We start from the raw sequence: 11,639 nt of genomic DNA on the forward strand, positions 1-11,639 counted from the left end.
TTCTTTCTTCCCTCGTCTCTACCCTTCACATCTCCTCTGTTCTCTTCCCTTCCCTTTCTTCTCTCTCTTCTCTTTCCTTCCCATCTCTTCCGTTCTCTTCTTTTCCCTTCTCTTCCCTCTCTTATCTTCCCTTTTCTCCCCTATCTTCTCTTCTCCTTCTCTTCTCTTCCCTTCTCTCTCCGTCCCTTCCGTTCTCTTCTCTTTCCTTCTCTTCCCTTCTCATCTCTTTCCTTCTCTTCTCTTTTCTCTTCCTTCCCTTCTCTTCTCTTCTCTTCTCTTCCCTTCCCTTCTCTTCCCTTCTCTTCCCTTTCTTCTCATCACCTCTGTTCTCTTCTCTTCACTTTCTTCTTCTTTATTTACCTCGTCTCTTCCCTTCTCTTACCTTCTCTTCCCTTCCCTTCCCATGTCTTCTCTTCCATTCTCTTCCCTTCTCATCTCTTCCATTCTCTTCTCTTTCCTTGTCATCCCTTCCCTTCCCTCTACTGTCTTCTCTTCCCTTCTGATCTCTTCTCTTCCCTTCTCTTCCCTTCTTCTCTTCCTTCTCTTCTCTTACCTTCTCCTCTCTTCCCTTCCCTTCCATTGTCTTGTCTTCCCTTCTCTTCCCATCTCATCTCTTCCCTTCTCTTCTCTTCCCTACTCTTACCTTCCCTTCCCTTCCCTTCTCTTCTATTCTCTTTTCTTCCCGTCCCTTCTCTTCCCTTCTCTTCTCTTCCATTCTCATCTCCTCTGTTCTCTTCTCTTCTCATCCCTTCTCTTCTCTTCTCTTCTTTTATGTTCCCGTCTCTCTCTCTCTTCTCTTCTCTTCTCTTCTCTTCCTTCTCTTCCCTTCCCTTCCCTTGTCTTCTCTCCCTTCTCTTCGCTTCTCATCTCTTCCCTTCTCTTCTCTTCCCTTCTCTTCACTTCCTTCCCTTCTCTTCCCTTCCCTTCCCTTCTATTCTCTACTCTTCTCATACCTTCTATTCTCTTCCTTTCTATTCCCTTCCCTTCTCTTCGCTTCTCTTCTCTTCTCTTCTTTCTTATTTTCCCTTCTCTTCTCTTCTCTTCCCTTCTCTTCTCTTCTCTTCCCTTCTCTTCCCTTCTCTTCTCCTCTCTTCCCTTCTCTTCTGTTCTCTTCTCTTCCCTTCTCTTCCCTTCCCTTCCCTTCTCTTCTATTCTCTTCTCTTCACTTTCTCTTCTCTTCTCTTCCCTTCTCCTCCCTTCTCTCTTCACTTCTCTTATCTTCCATCGCTTTGCTTGTCCTCTCTGACCATCACTTTCCTTCTCTTCTCTTCCCTTCTTTTCTCTTCTCTTCTCCTCTCTTCCCTTCTCTTCCCTTCTCTTCGCTACTCTTCTCTCCCCTTCTCTTCTCTTTCCTTCTCCTCACTTCTCTTCTCTTCCTTCTCCTCTCCTCTCTCCTCTTCTCTTCCCTCTCTTCCCTTCTCTTCTCTTTCCTTCTCTTCTCTTCCCTTCTCTTCTCCTCTGTTCTCTTCTCTTCCCTTCTCTTCTCTTCTTTTCACTTCCCTTCTCTTCTCTTCGTTTCGCTTCTCTTCCTTTCTCTTCCCTTCTCTTCTCTTCCCTTCTCATCTCCCCTATTCGCTTCTCCTCTCTTCCCTTCCCTTCTCTTCCCTTCTCTTCTCTTCGCTTCACTTCCCTTCACTTCCCTTCACTTCCCTTCCCTTCTCTTCCCTACTCTTCTCTTCTATCCCTTCCCTTCTCTTCTCTTCCCTTCTCTTCTGTTCTCTTCTCTTCCCTTCTATTCTCTTCTCTTCTCTTCCCTTCTCTTCTCTTCTCTTTCCGTCTCTTTCCTTCCCTTCCCTTCTCTTCTCTTTCCCTTCTCTTCTCCTCCCTTCTCTTCTCCTCCCTTCTCTTCTCGTCCCTTCTCTTCCCTTCTCTTCCCTTCTCTTCTCTTCCCTTCTCTTCTCTTCTCTTCCCTTCTCTTCCCGTCCCTTCCCTTCTCTTCTCTTCCGTTCTCTTCCATTCTCATCTCTTCCCTTCTCTTCTCTTTTCTCTTACCTTCTCTTTTCTTCTCTTCCGTTCTCTTCTCTTCCCTTCTGTTCTCTTCTCTTCCCTTCTCTTCTCCTCTCTTCCCTTCTCTTCTGTTCTCTTCACTTCCCTTCTCGTCTCTTCCCTTCTCTTCCCTTCCCTTCCCTTCCCTTCTCTTCTGGTCGGTTCTGTTCTCTTCTCTTCCCGTCTCTTCTGTTCCCATCCCTTCTCTTCTCTTCTCTTTCCTTCTCTTTCCTTCCCTTCTCTTCTCTTCCCTTCTTTCACTTGGCTTCCCTTCTCTTTCCTTCTCGCCTCTTCCCTTCACATCTCCTCTGTTCTCTTCTCTTCCCTTCTCTTCTCTTCTCTTACCTTCTATTCTCTTCTCTTCTATTCCCTTCCCTTCTCTTCCCTTCTCTTCTCTTCTCTTATTTTCCCTTCTCTTCTCTTCCTTTCTCTTCTCTTCGCTTCCCTTCTCTTCCCTTCCCTTCCCTTGTCTTCTCTTCCCTTCTCTTCCCTTCTCATCTCTTCTCTTCTCTTCTCTTCCCTTCTCTTCCCTTCCCTTCCGTTCTCTTCTATTCTCTTCTCTTCACTTCTCTTCTCTTCCCTTCTCCTCCCTTCTCTTCTCTTCACTTCTCTTATCTTCCATTCTCTTTGCTTGTCCTCTGTGACCATCTCTTTCCTTCTCTTCTCTTCCCTTCTTTTCACTTCTCTTCTCCTCTCTTCTCTTCCCTTCTCTTCGCTACTCTTCTCTCCCCTGCTTTTCTCTTTCCTTCTCCTCACTTCTCTTCTCTTCCCTTCTCTTCTCCTCTCTCCTCTTCTCTTCCCTTCTCTTCCCTTCTCTTCTCTTACCTTCTCTTCTCTTCCCTTCTCTTCCCTTCTCTTCTCTTCTCTTCACTTCCCTTCTCTTCCCTTCACTTCCCTTCCCTTCTCTTCCCTACTCTTCTCTTCTATTCACTTCCCTTCCCTTCTCTTCTGTTCTCTTCTCTTCCCTTCTCTTCTCTTCTCTTCACTTCTCTTCTCTTCTCTTCCCTTCTCCTCCCTTCTCTTCTCTTCACTTCTCTTATCTTCCATTCTCTTTGCTTGTCCTCTCTGACCATCTCTTTCCTTCTCTTCTATTCCCTTCTTTTCTCTTCTCTTCTCCTCTCTTCTCTACTCTTCCCTTCTCTTCGCTACTCTTCTCTCCCCTTCTCTTCTCTTTCCTTCTCCTCACTTCTCTTCTCTTCCCTTCTCTTCTCCTCTCCCTCTTCTCTTCCCTTCTCTTCTCTTCTCTTCTTTTCCCATCCCTTCTCTTCTCTTCTCTTCGTTTCGCTTCTCTTCCTTTCTCTTCCCTTCTCTTCTCTTCCCTTCTCTTCTCCCCTATTCGCTTCTCTTCTCTTCCCTTCCCTTCTCTTCCCTTCTCTTCTCTTCCTCTTCTCTTCCTTACCTCTCCTCTCTTCCCTTCCCTTCCATTGTCTTGTCTTCCCTTCTCTTCCCATCTCATCTCTTCCCTTCTCTTCTCTTCCCTACTCTTACCTTCCCTTCCCTTCCCTTCTCTTCTATTCTCTTTTCTTCCCGTCCCTTCTCTTCCCTTCTCTTCTCTTCCATTCTCATCTCCTCTGTTCTCTTCTCTTCTCATCCCTTCTCTTCTCTTCTCTTCTTTTATGTTCCCGTCTCTTCTCTTCTCTTCTCTTCTCTTCTCTTCTCTTCCCTTCTCTTCCCTTCCCTTCCCTTGTCTTCTCTTCCCTTCTCTTCGCTTCTCATCTCTTCCCTTCTCTTCTCTTCCTTCTCTTCACTTCCCTTCCCTTCTCTTCCCTTCCTTCCCTTCTATTCTCTACTCTTCTCATACCTTCTATTCTCTTCTCTTCTATTCCCTTCCCTTCTCTTCGCTTCTCTTCTCTTCTCTTCTCTTCTCTTATTTTCCCTTCTCTTCTCTTCTCTTCCCTTCTCTTCTCTTCTCTTCCCTTCTCTTCCCTTCTCTTCTCCTCTCTTCCCTTCTCTTCTGTTCTCTTCTCTTCCCTTCTCTTCCCTTCCCTTCCCTTCTCTTCTATTCTCTTCTCTTCACTTCTCTTCTCTTCTCTTCCCTTCTCCTCCCTTCTCTTCTCTTCACTTCTCTTATCTTCCATTCGCTTTGCTTGTCCTCTCTGACCATCTCTTTCCTTCTCTTCTCTTCCCTTCTTTCTCTTCTCTTCTCCTCTCTTCCCTTCTCTTCCCTTCTCTTCGCTACTCTTCTCTCCCCTTCTCTTCTCTTTCCTTCTCCTCACTTCTCTTCTCTTCCCTTCTCCTCTCCTCTCTCCTCTTCTCTTCCCTTCTCTTCCCTCTCTTCTCTTTCCTTCTCTTCTCTTCCCTTCTCTTCTCCTCTGTTCTCTTCTCTTCCCTTCTCTTCTCTTCTTTTCACTTCCCTTCTCTTCTCTTCGTTTCGCTTCTCTTCCTTTCTCTTCCCTTCTCTTCTCTTCCCTTCTCATCTCCCCTATTCGCTTCTCCTCTCTTCCCTTCCCTTCTCTTCCCTTCTCTTCTCTTCGCTTCACTTCCCTTCACTTCCCTTCACTTCCCTTCCCTTCTCTTCCCTACTCTTCTCTTCTATTCCCTTCCCTTCTCTTCTCTTCCCTTCTCTTCTGTTCTCTTCTCTTCCCTTCTATTCTCTTCTCTTCTCTTCCCTTCTCTTCTCTTCTCTTTCCGTCTCTTTCCTTCCCTTCCCTTCTCTTCTCTTCCCTTCTCTTCTCCTCCCTTCTCTTCTCCTCCCTTCTCTTCTCGTCCCTTCTCTTCCCTTCTCTTCCCTTCTCTTCTCTTCCCTTCTCTTCTCTTCTCTTCCCTTCTCTTCCCGTCCCTTCCCTTCTCTTCTCTTCCGTTCTCTTCCATTCTCATCTCTTCCCTTCTCTTCTCTTTTCTCTTACCTTCTCTTTTCTTCTCTTCCGTTCTCTTCTCTTCCCTTCTGTTCTCTTCTCTTCCCTTCTCTTCTCCTCTCTTCCCTTCTCTTCTGTTCTCTTCACTTCCCTTCTCGTCTCTTCCCTTCTCTTCCCTTCCCTTCCCTTCCCTTCTCTTCTGGTCGGTTCTGTTCTCTTCTCTTCCCGTCTCTTCTGTTCCCATCCCTTCTCTTCTCTTCTCTTTCCTTCTCTTTCCTTCCCTTCTCTTCTCTTCCCTTCTTTCACTTGGCTTCCCTTCTCTTTCCTTCTCGCCTCTTCCCTTCACATCTCCTCTGTTCTCTTCTCTTCCCTTCTCTTCTCTTCTCTTACCTTCTATTCTCTTCTCTTCTATTCCCTTCCCTTCTCTTCCCTTCTCTTCTCTTCTCTTATTTTCCCTTCTCTTCTCTTCCTTTCTCTTCTCTTCGCTTCCCTTCTCTTCCCTTCCCTTCCCTTGTCTTCTCTTCCCTTCTCTTCCCTTCTCATCTCTTCTCTTCTCTTCTCTTCCCTTCTCTTCCCTTCCCTTCCGTTCTCTTCTATTCTCTTCTCTTCACTTCTCTTCTCTTCCCTTCTCCTCCCTTCTCTTCTCTTCACTTCTCTTATCTTCCATTCTCTTTGCTTGTCCTCTGTGACCATCTCTTTCCTTCTCTTCTCTTCCCTTCTTTTCACTTCTCTTCTCCTCTCTTCTCTTCCCTTCTCTTCGCTACTCTTCTCTCCCCTGCTTTTCTCTTTCCTTCTCCTCACTTCTCTTCTCTTCCCTTCTCTTCTCCTCTCTCCTCTTCTCTTCCCTTCTCTTCCCTTCTCTTCTCTTACCTTCTCTTCTCTTCCCTTCTCTTCCCTTCTCTTCTCTTCTCTTCACTTCCCTTCTCTTCCCTTCACTTCCCTTCCCTTCTCTTCCCTACTCTTCTCTTCTATTCACTTCCCTTCCCTTCTCTTCTGTTCTCTTCTCTTCCCTTCTCTTCTCTTCTCTTCACTTCTCTTCTCTTCTCTTCCCTTCTCCTCCCTTCTCTTCTCTTCACTTCTCTTATCTTCCATTCTCTTTGCTTGTCCTCTCTGACCATCTCTTTCCTTCTCTTCTATTCCCTTCTTTTCTCTTCTCTTCTCCTCTCTTCTCTACTCTTCCCTTCTCTTCGCTACTCTTCTCTCCCCTTCTCTTCTCTTTCCTTCTCCTCACTTCTCTTCTCTTCCCTTCTCTTCTCCTCTCTCCTCTTCTCTTCCCTTCTCTTCTCTTCTCTTCTTTTCCCATCCCTTCTCTTCTCTTCTCTTCGTTTCGCTTCTCTTCCTTTCTCTTCCCTTCTCTTCTCTTCCCTTCTCTTCTCCCCTATTCGCTTCTCTTCTCTTCCCTTCCCTTCTCTTCCCTTCTCTTCTCTTCTCTTCTCTTCACTTCCCTTCTCTTCCCTTCACTTCCCTTCCCTTCTCGTCCCTACTCTTCTCTTCTATTCCCTTCCCTTCCCTTCTCTTCTGTTCTCTTCTCTTCCCTTCTCTTCTCTTCTCTTCTCTTCCCTTCTCTTCTCTTCTCTTTCCGTCTCTTTCCTTCCCTTCCCTTCTCTTCTCTTCCCTTCTCTTCTCCTCCCTTCTCTTCTCCTCCCTTCTCTTCTCGTCCCTTCTCTTCCCTTCTCTTCCCTTCTCTTCTCTTCCCTTCTCTTCTCTTCCCTTCTCTTCCCGTCCCTTCCCTTCTCTTCTCTTCCGTTCTCTTCCATTCTCATCTCTTCCCTTCTCTTCTCTTTTCTCTTCCCTTCTCTTTTCTTCTCTTCCGTTCTCTTCTCTTCCCTTCTGTTCTCTTCTCTTCCCTTCTCTTCTCCTCTCTTCCCTTCTCTTCTGTTCTCTTCTCTTCCCTTCACGTCTCTTCCCTTCTCTTCCCTTCCCTTCCCTTCTCTTCTGGTCGGTTCTGTTCTCTTCTCTTCCCGTCTCTTCTGTTCCCATCCCTTCTCTTCTCTTTCCTTCTCTTTCCTTCCTTTCTCTTCTCTTCCCTTCTTTCACTTTGCTTCCCTTCTCTTTCCTTCTCGCCTCTTCCCTTCACATCTCCTCTGTTCTCTTCTCTTCCCTTCTCTTCTCTTCTCTTTCCTTCTCTTTCCTTCACTTCTCTTCCGTTCTCTTCTGTTCTCTTCTCTTCCCTTCTCTTTCCTTCTCTTCTCTTCCCTTCTCTTCCCTTCTCTTCTCTTCCCTTCTCTTCTCTTATCTTCTTTTCACTTCTCTTCCCTTCTCTTTCCTTCTCGTCTCTTCCCTTCACATCTCCTCTGTTCTCTTCCCTTCCCTTTTCTTCTCTTCTCTTCCCTTCTCTTCCTCCCCATCTCTTCCGTTCTCTTCTTTTCCCTTCTCTTCCCTTCTCTTTCCTTCTCTTATCTTCCCTTTTCTCCCCTTCTCTTCTCTTCCCTTCTCTTCTCTTCTCTTCCCTTCTCTCTCCGTCCCTTCCGTTCTCTTCTCTTCCGTTCTCTTCCCTTCTCATCTCTTTCCTTCTCTTCTCTTTTCTCTTCCCTTCCCTTCTCTTCTCTTCTCTTCCCTTCCCTTCTCTTCCCTTCTCTTCCCTTTCCTTCTCATCACCTCTGTTCTATTCCTCTTCCCTTCTCTTCTCTTCTTTTATTTTACCTTCTCGTCTCTTCCCTTCTCTTGCCTTCCCTTCCCTTCCCTTCTCTTCTACTGTCTTCTCTTCCCTTCTGATCTCTTCTCTTCCCTTCTCTTCCCTTCTCTTCTCTTCCCTTCTCTTCTCTTACCTTCTCCTCTCTTCCCTTCCATTCTCTTCGCTTCTCTTCTCTTCCCTTCTCTTCTACTGTCTTCTCTTCCCTTCTGATCTCTTCTCTTCCCTTCTCTTCCCTTCTCTTCTCTTCCCTTCTCTTCTCTTACCTTCTCCTCTCTTCCCTTCCATTCTCTTCCCTTCTCTTCTCTTCCCTTCTCTTCCCTTCCCTTCCATTGTCTTCTCTTCCCTTCTCTTCCCATCTCATCTCTTCCCTTCTCTTCTCTTCCCTACTCTTACCTTCCCTTCCCTTCTCTTCTATTCTCTTCTCTTCCCTTCCCTTCTCTTCCCTTCTCTTCTCTTCCATTCTCATCTCCTCTGTTCTCTTCTCTTCTCTTCCCTTCTCTTCTCTTCTCTTCTTTTATGTTCTCTTCTCTTCTCTTCCTTTCTCTTCCCTTCCCTTCCCTTGTCTTCTCTTCCTTTCTCTTTCCTTCCCTTCCCTTGTCTTCTCTTCCCTTCTCTTCGCTTCTCATCTCTTCCCTTCTCTTCTCTTCCCTTCTCTTCACTTCCCTTCCCTTCCCTTCTATTCTCCACTCTTCTCTTCCCTTCTCTTCTATTCTCTTCTTTTATTTTACCTTCTCGTCTCTTCCCTTCTCTTACCTTCTCTTCCCTTCCCTTCCCTTGTCTTCTCTTCCATTCTCTTTCCTTCTCATCTCTTCCATTCTCTTCTCTTCCCTTCTCTTCCCTTCTCTTTCCTTCTCTTCTCTTCCCTTCTCTTCTCTTACCTTCTCCTCTCTTCCCTTCCCTTCTCTTCGCTTCCCTTCTCTTCCCTTCTCTTCCCTTCTCTTCTCTTTCCTTCTCCTCACTTCTTTACTCTTCCCTTCTCTCCTCCTCTCTTCTCTTCTCTTCCCATCTCTACTCTTCTCTTCTTTTCTTTTCCCTCCTCTTCTCTTCTCTTCTCTTCCCTTCCCTTCTCTTCTCTTCCCTTCTCTTCCCTTCCCTTCCATTGTCTTCTCTTCCCTTCTCTTCCCATCTCATCTCTTCCCTTCTCTTCTCTTCCCTACTCTTACCTTCCCTTCCCTTCTCTTCTATTCGCTTCACTTCGCTTCCCTTCTCTTCCCTTCTCTTCGCTTCCATTCTCATCTCTTCTGTTCTCTTCTCTTCTCTTCCTTCTCTTCTCTTCTCTTCTTTTATTTTACCTTCTCGTCTCTTCCCTACTCTTACCTTCTCTTCCCTTCCCTTCCCTTGTCTTCTCTTCCATTCTCTTCCCTTCTCATCTCTTCCATTCACTTCTCTTCCCTTCTCTTCCCTTCTCTTTCCTTCTCTTCTCTTCCCTTCTCTTCTCTAACCTTCTCCTCTCTTCCCTTCCCTTCTCTTCGCTTCTCTTCTCTTCCCTTCTCTTCTCTTTCCTTCTCCTCACTTCTCTACTCTTCCCTTCTCTTCTCCTCTCTTCTCTTCTCTTCCCATCTCTACTCTTCTCTTCTTTTCTTTTCCCTCCTCTTCTCTTCTCTTCTCTTCCCTTCTCTTCTCTTCTCTTCCCTTCTCTTCCCTTCCCTTCCATTGTCTTGTCTTCCCTTCTCTTCCCATCTCATCTCTTCCCTTCTCTTCTCTTCCCTACTCTTACCTTCCCTTCCCTTCTCTTCTATTCTCTTCTCTTCCCTTCCCTTCTCTTCCCTTCTCTTCTCTTCTCTTCCCTTCCCTTCTCTTCCCTTCTCTTCTCTTCCATTCTCATCTCCTCTGTTCTCTTCTCTTCTCTTCCCTTCTCTTCTCTTCTCTTCTTTTATGTTCTCTTCTCTTCTCTTCCTTTCTCTTCCCTTCCCTTCCCTTGTCTTCTCTTCCTTTCTCTTTCCTTCCCTTCCCTTGTCTTCTCTTCCCTTCTCTTCGCTTCTCATCTCTTCCCTTCTCTTCTCTTCCCTTCTCTTCACTTCCCTTCCCTTCCCTTCCCTTCTATTCTCTACTCTTCTCTTCCCTTCTCTTCTATTCTCTTCTTTTATTTTACCTTCTCGTCTCTTCCCTTCTCTTACCTTCTCTTCCCTTCCCTTGTCTTCTCTTCCATTCTCTTCCCTTCTCATCTCTTCCATTCTCTTCTCTTCCCTTCTCTTCCCTTCTCTTTCCTTCTCTTCTCTTCCCTTCTCTTCTCTTACCTTCTCCTCTCTTCCCTTCCCTTCTCTTCGCTTCCCTTCTCTTCCCTTCTCTTCTCTTTCCTTCTCCTCACTTCTTTACTCTTCCCTTCTCTCCTCCTCTCTTCTCTTCTCTTCCCATCTCTACTATTCTCTTCTTTTCTTTTCCCTCCTCTTCTCTTCTCTTCTCTTCCCTTCCCTTCTCTTCTCTTCTCTTCTCTTCCCTTCCCTTCCATTGTCTTCTCTTCCCTTCTCTTCCCATCTCATCTCTTCCCTTCTCTTCTCTTCCCTACTCTTACCTTCCCTTCCCTTCCCTTCTCTTCTATTCGCTTCTCTTCACTTCCCTTCTCTTCCCTTCTCTTCGCTTCCATTCTCATCTCCTCTGTTCTCTTCTCTTCCCTTCTCTTCTCTTCTTTTATTTTACCTTCTCGTCTCTTCCCTTCTCTTACCTTCTCTTCCCTTCCCTTCCCTTGTCTTCTCTTCCGTTCTCTTCCCTTCTCATCTCTTCCATTCACTTCTCTTCCCTTCTCTTCCCTTCTCTTTCCTTCTCTTCTCTTCCCTTCTCTTCTCTAACCTTCTCCTCTCTTCCCTTCCCTTCTCTTCGCTTCTCTTCTCTTCCCTTCTCTTCTCTTTCCTTCTCCTCACTTCTCTACTCTTCACTTCTCTTCTCCTCTCTTCTCTTCTCTTCCCATCTCTACTCTTCTCTTCTTTTCTTTTCCCTCCTCTTCTCTTCTCTTCTCTTCCCTTCTCTTCTCTTCTCTTCCCTTCTCTTCCCTTCCCTTCCATTGTCTTGTCTTCCCTTCTCTTCCCATCTCATCTCTTCCCTTCTCTTCTCTTCCCTACTCTTACCTTCCCTTCTCTTCTATTCTCTTTTCTTCCCGTCCCTTCTCTTCCCTTCTCTTCTCTTCCATTCTCATCTCCTCTGTCCTCTTCTCTTCTCATCCCTTCTCTTCTCTTCTCTTCGTTTCGCTTCTCTTCCTTTCTCTTCCCTTCTCTTCTCTTCCCTTCTCTTCTCCCCTATTCGCTTCTCTTCTCTTCCCTTCCCTTCTCTTCCCTTCTCTTCTCTTCTCTTCTCTTCACTTCCCTTCTCTTCCCATCACTTCCCTTCCCTTCTCTTCCCTACTCTTCTCTTCTATTCCCTTCCCTTCCCTTCTCTTCTGTTCTCTTCTCTTCCCTTCTCTTCTCTTCTCTTCCCTTCTCTTTCCGTCTCTTTCCTTCCTTTCCCTTCTCTTCTCTTCCCTTCTCTTCTCCTCCCTTCTCTTCTCCTCCCTTCTCTTCTCGTCCCTTCTCTTCCCTTCTCTTCCCTTCTCTTCTCTTCCCTTCTCTTCTCTTCTCTTCCCATCACTTCCCTTCCCTTCTCTTCCCTACTCTTCTCTTCTATTCCCTTCCCTTCCCTTCTCTTCTGTTCTCTTCTCTTCTCTTCTCTTCTCTTCTCTTCCCTTCTCTTTCCGTCTCTTTCCTTCCCTTCCCTTCTCTTCTCTTCCCTTCTCTTCTCCTCCCTTCTCTTCTCCTCCCTTCTCTTCTCGTCCCTTCTCTTCCCGTCCCTTCCCTTCTCTTCTCTTCCGTTCTCTTCCATTCTCATCTCTTCCCTTCTCTTCTCTTTTCTCTTCCCTTCTCTTTTCTTCTCTTCCGTTCTCTTCTCTTCCCTTCTGTTCTCTTCTCTTCCCTTCTCTTCTCCTATCTTCCCTTCTCTTCTGTTCTCTTCTCTTCCCATCTCGTCTCTTCCCTTCTCTTCCCTTCCCTTCCCTTCCGTTCTCTTCTGGTCGGTTCTGTTCTCTTCTCTTCCCGTCTCTTCTGTTCCCATCCCTTCTCTTCTCTTCTCTTTCCTTCTCTTTCCTTCCCTTCTCTTCTCTTCCCTTCTCTTCTCCTCCCTTCTCTTCTCCTCCCTTCTCTTCTCGTCCCTTCTCTTCCCGTCCCTTCCCTTCTCTTCTCTTCCGTTCTCTTCCATTCTCATCTCTTCCCTTCTCTTCTCTTTTCTCTTCCCTTCTCTTTTCTTCTCTTCCGTTCTCT

At 46.1% G+C, this 11,639-nt stretch overlaps 3 pseudogenes; all 3 read right to left on the reverse strand.

Moving 5' to 3' along the window:
- The window catches only part of LOC144499969 (uncharacterized), a 13,768-nt pseudogene extending 9,662 nt beyond the window's left edge, over positions 1 to 4,106 (reverse strand).
- Position 4,107: 1 nt separating this feature from the next.
- On the reverse strand, positions 4,108 to 8,652 carry LOC144499970 (uncharacterized; annotated as a pseudogene).
- Positions 8,653 to 9,233: 581 nt separating this feature from the next.
- LOC144499971 (uncharacterized) lies at positions 9,234 to 11,211 on the reverse strand (annotated as a pseudogene).
- Positions 11,212 to 11,639: the final 428 nt, after the last annotated feature.

This window comes from Mustelus asterias, chromosome 10 (genome assembly GCF_964213995.1).
Source record: "Mustelus asterias chromosome 10, sMusAst1.hap1.1, whole genome shotgun sequence".
NCBI lineage: Eukaryota > Metazoa > Chordata > Chondrichthyes > Carcharhiniformes > Triakidae > Mustelus > Mustelus asterias.